Here is a 6012-nt window from a genome sequence, read left to right as displayed (position 1 = left end):
GTAGAGACAGGGTTTTACCATGTTGGAGGGCTAGTCTTGAACTCCTGATCTCAGGTGATCCGCCCACCTCGACCTTCCAAAGTGCTGGGATTATAGGCATGAGCCACCATGCCCAGCGAATATTATTAATATGTAATGAATAATAGTATTTTTAATTTTTGTTTTGTATTAGTTATATCAACATATAATGGTTTTATTAATATGCAATAAAAACATTTTTAAATTTTTGTCTCATTTTTTAACTTTATTTATATAAAAAAAAAGTCTTAGAGATCTTACATAAAGTTAAAAAATGTAAAGGGATGCTAGACCCCAAAAGATTTAAAACTTCTGGTTTAGAAATATTCAGAGTAAGTCACATACAACTTGCTTCTTGATCTATTTTCTTTCTTTTTTATTTTAGGAGATGGGATCTCAGTCTGCCACCTAGGCTGGAGTACAGTGGTGCAATCACAGCTCACTTCAGGCTCAAACTCCTGGGCTAAGGATCCTCCTGCCTCAGCCTCCTGAGTAGCTGGGACTGTAGGTATTCATGATAACACCTGATTAATTTTTAAATTTTTTCGGGGGACCTGGGGAAGATGGCCAACGAGGAACAGCTCAGGATTGCAGCTCCCAGTGAAAGTGCAGAGGGTGAGTGGACGCCACATTTCCAGACGGATTTTTATTGCCCACAGACCAGGACATTCCCAGGCGGAGGAGCCTCACAGGTCGCCAGTGCAGTTGTTTTGGCCCCCGTGGCTACTTGCCAGCACCCTGGCGCGGCAGTTCTCCATACAAAATACACTGGTCCGGGTGCCCTCTTAGCTGGTGATTGGAGCCCCAGGAAGGCAGATGGCATTCATCTGATTTAAAAGGAGACTGAAACAGGGAACCAGGCCAGGAGACTCATGGGCAAAAAAACCACCAGGAATCTCAGTGCGGCTGTTTCAGCTGGTGCAGTGAGTGCCGCACGGGAAATCACACAGTTCCCGGCACCTTTACAACAGGTGACTGGAACACCTGGCAGAGAGTCAACTGTTCAATTAAAAAAAAAAAAAAAAACTCCAAGTCAGGGAGCCAGGTGATCAGGCTCGGCTGGTCCCACCCCCTCACACACAAAAAAAACAGTAATTGAAAACGCTCTGGGTTGAGAGTTTCACAGCAAGCACAGCTAAACCCAGGACGGTCCAGTTCTGTGGGGGAGGGGTGTCCACCATTACTGAGACACTCCACCACTATGGAGGCAGTCCACCATCGCTGAGGCAGCCCATCATTGCCGAGGCAACCTGCCACTACAGAGAGAGTCCACCATTACAGAGGCGGGCCACCATTGCTAGGGCAGTTCTAACTACACCCATATAAATAGGACTGCAGGGAGGTTCACATGGCAGCTGGGTGGAGCCCACAGCAGCTCAGCAAAGCCTCTGCAGGCAGGCAGTGACTAGGCTGCCTCCTTGCTGGGCAGGGCAGCCCTGAAAGAAAAAAAGGCAGCAGCACAACAGAAACTCATAAAGTCCTAAATCCCTGGGACAGAGCACCTGGGGGAAAAAAAAAAAAAGGATGTTTATGAGTTCTGCTGCAGCAGACCTAAACGTACCTGCCCAGCAACTCTGAATGAACAACGGAGCTCACAGCTCAGCACTTGAGCTCCAATAAAGGACAGACTGTCTCCTCAAGCAGCTCCCTGACCCCCGTATATCCAGAATCACCTCATAAAGGAGAGAACAGACTGACATTTGGCGGGAATCCTTCTAGGACAAGACAGCAGAAGAAGAAACTGGTAGCAACCCTCACTGTTGTGCAGCTGCTGCAGGTGATCCCCAGGCAAGCAGGGCCTAGAGTGGACCTCAGCAGACCTACAGCAGAGAGGCCAGACTGTTAGAAGGGAAACTAAGAAACAGAAATAACTTCATCATCCACAAACTGGAAGTTCACTTAGAGACCCTATCTGAAAGTCAGCAACTACAAAGACAACAGGTGGATAAATCCACAAAGATGGGAAGAAACCAGCGCAAAAAGGATGAAAACACGCGAAACCAGAACACCTCTCCCACTACAAGGGATCACAACTCCTCACCAGCAAGGGAACAAGGCTGGATGGAGATTGAGTGTGATGAAATGACAGAATCAGACTTCAGAAGGTGGGTAATAGCAAACTTCTCTGACCTAAAAGAACATGTTCTAACCCAATGCAAATAAACTAAGAACGTTGAAATAAGATTTGATGAAATGCTAATGAGAATGGACAACATAGAGAGGAATATAAGTGAATTGATGGAGCTGAAAAACACAACACGAGAACGTCGCGAAGCATGCGTAAGTTTCAACAGAAGAAAGGATATCAGAGGTCAAAGATCAACTAAATGAAATAAAACGAGAAGGCAAGAATAGAGAAAAAAATGATAAAAAGGAATGAACAAAGTCTCCAAGGCATGTGGGACTATGTGAAAAGACCTAATTTACATTTGATAGGTATACCTAAATGTGATGGAGAGAATGAATCCAGGCTGGAAAATACTCTTCAGGATATTATACAGGAAAACTTCCCCAACCTACCAAGGCAGTCCAATATTCAAGTCCAGGAAATACAGAGAACACCACAAAAATATTCCTCAAGAAGAGCAACTCAAGGCACATAATCATCAGATTCACCAGGGTTGAAATCAAGGAGAAAATGCTAAGGGCAGCCAGGGAGAAAGGTCAGGTTACCCAGAAAGGGAAGCCCATCGGACTTACAGCAGATCTCTCAGCAGAAACCCTACAAGCCAGAAGAGAGTGGGGGCCAATATTCAACATCCTTAAAGAAAAGAAATTTCAACCCAGAATCTCATATCCAGCCAAACTAAGCTTCATAAGTAAAGGAAAAATAAACTCCTTTGCGAACAAGCAAGTACTCAGACATTTCATCACCAGGCCTCCTTTACAAGAGCTCCTGAAAGAGGCTCTACAAATATAAAGGAACAACCAGTACCAGCCACTCCAAAAACATACCAAATGGTAAACAGCATCAACACAATCAAGAATCTGCAACAACTAACGGGCAAAACAGCCAGCTAGCATCAAAATGGCAGTATCAAATTCACACATAACAATATTAACCCTAAACGTAAATGGACTAAATGCTACAATCAAAAGACACAGACTGGCAAATTGGATAAAAAGCCAAAACCCATCAGTGTGCTGTATCCAGGAAACCCATCTCACATGCAAGGATACATAAAGACTCAAAATAAAGGGATGGAGGAAGATTTACCAAGGAAATGGAGAGCAAAAAAAAAGCAGGAGTTGCAATTCTCGTCTCTGATAAAATAGACGTTAATCCAACAAAGATCAAAAGAGACAAAGAAGGACATTACATAATGGTAAAAGGATCAATGCAACAAGAAGAGCTAACGATCCTAAATATATACAAACCCAATACAGGAGCATCCAGATACATAAGGCAAGTTCTTAATGACTTACAAAGAGACTCAGACTCCCACACAATAATAGTGGGACACTTTAACACCCTATTGTCAATATTAGACCACCGAGACAGAAAATTAACAAGGATATCCAGGACTTGAACTCAGATCTGTAACAAGCAAATCTAATAGATATTTACAGAATTCTGCACCGCAAATCCACAGAATATACATTCTTCTCAGCACCACAACACACCTACTCTAAAATTGACCACATAATTGGAAGTAAATCACTCCTCAGCAAATGCAAAAGAACAGAAATCATAACAAACAGTCTCTCAGACCACAGTGCAATTGAGTTAGAACTCAGAATGCAGAAACTAACTCAAAACCACACAGCTTCATGGAAACTGACTCTTGAATGTTGACTGGATAAACAATGAAATGAAGGCAGAACTAAAGATGTTTTTCGAAACCAACGAGAACTAAGACAAAACATACCAGAATCTCTGGGACACATTTAAAGCAGTCTCTAGAGAAAAATATATTAGCAATAAGTGCCCACATGAGAAGCAAGGAGAGATCTAAAATTGACACCCTAGCATCAAAATTGAAAGAGCTGGTGGAGCAAGATCAAAAAAACTCAAAACCTAGCAGAGGACACGAAATAACTAAGGTCAGAGCAGAACTGAAGGAGATACAGACACAAAAAACCCTTCAAAAAAATCAATAAATCCAGGAGCTGGTTTTTCCGAAAAGATCAACAAAATAGACAGTCCAATAGCCAGATTAATAAGAAAGAAAAAAGAGAATAACCAAATTGATACAACAAAAAAAGATAATGGGGATATCACCCCAGATTCCACAGAAATTCAAACAATCATCAGAGATTATTACAAACAACTCTATGAACATAAACTAGTAGAGCTAGAAGAAATGGATGAATTCCTGGACACTTGCCTCCTCCTAAGCCTAAACCAGGAAGAAGTTGAAACCCTGAATGGACCAATAACAGGACTGAAGTTGAGGCAGCAATTAATAGCTTACCACCCAAAAAAAGCCCAGTTCCAAATGGGTTCACAGCCGAATTCTGTCAAGACATACAAAGAGGAGCTGATACCATTTCTTCTGAAACTATTCCAAATAATCCAAAAAGAGGAAATCCTTCCGAAATCATTTTATGAGACCAACATCATCCTGATACAAACACCTGGCAGAGACTCAACAAGAAAAGAAAACTTCAGGCCAATATCCATGATGAACATAGATGCAAAAATCTTCAATAAAATACTGGCAAGCCGATTGCAATAGCAGATCCAAAAGCTTTTCCACCATGATCAAGTAGGCTTCATCCTAGGGATGCATGGCTGGTTTAACATACGCAAGTCTATAAACGTAATTCACCACATAAACAGAACCGAAGACAAAAACCACATGATTATCTCAGTTGATGCAGAGAAGGCCTTTGACAAAATTCAACAGCCCTTTATGCTAAAAACCCTCAATAAACTAGGTATTGACGGAACGTATCTCAAAATAATAAAAGCTATTTATGACAAACCAACAGCCAATATCATACTGAATGGGCAAAAACTGGAAGCATTCCCTTTGAAAGCTGGCACTAGACAAGGATGCCCTCTCTCACCACTCCTATTCAATACAGTATTGGAAGTTCTAGCCAGAGCAATCAGGCAAGAAAAAGAAATAAAGGGTACTCAAATAGGAAAGGAAGAAGTCAAATTGTCTCTATTTGCAGATGACATGATTGTATATTTATAAGACCCCATGATCTGAGCCCAAATTCTCCTGAAACTGATAAGCAACTTCAGCAAAGTCTCAGGATACAAAATCAATGTGCAAAAATCACAAGCATTCCTATACACCAATAACAGATTTAATGAGAGCCAAATCAAGAATGAACTGCCATTCACAATTGCTACAAAGAGAATAAAATACCTAGGAATACAGCTAACAAGGAATGTAAAGGACCTCTTAATGGACAACTACAAGCCACTGCTCAACGAAGTAAGAGAGGACAGAAACAGATGGAGAAACATTCCATGCTCATGGTTAGGAAGAATCAATATCGTGAAAATGGCCATAATGCCCAAAGTAATTTACAGATTCAACGCTATCCCCATCAAGCTACCAATGACCTTCTTCACAGAACTGGAAAAAACCACCTTAAACTTCATATGGAACCAAAACAGAGCCCACATAGCCAAGTCAATTCTAAGCAAAAAGAACAAAGCAGGAGGCATCACACTACTGGACTTCAAACTATACTACAAGCCTACAGTAATAAAAACAGAATGGTACTGGCACCAAAACAGAGATATAGACCAATGGAACAGAACAGAGGCCTCAGAGGCAACACTACATATCTACAACCATCCAATCTTTAACAAACCTGACAAAAACAAGCAATGGGGAAAAGGATTCCCTGTTTAGTAAATGGTGTTGGGAAAACTGGCTAGCCATGTGCAGAAAGCACAAACTGGACCCCTTCCTGACACCTTACACTAAAATTAACTCCAGATGGATTAAAGACTTAAACATAAGACCTAACACCATAAAAATCCTAGAAGAAAATCTCGGTAAAACCATTCAGGACATAGGCATATGC

The sequence above is a fragment of the Cebus imitator genome, unplaced genomic scaffold (genome assembly GCF_001604975.1).
Source record: "Cebus imitator isolate Cc_AM_T3 unplaced genomic scaffold, Cebus_imitator-1.0 Scaffold26, whole genome shotgun sequence".
In the NCBI taxonomy this organism is placed as follows: Eukaryota; Metazoa; Chordata; class Mammalia; order Primates; family Cebidae; genus Cebus; species Cebus imitator.
This window is presented reverse-complemented; position numbering follows the sequence as displayed.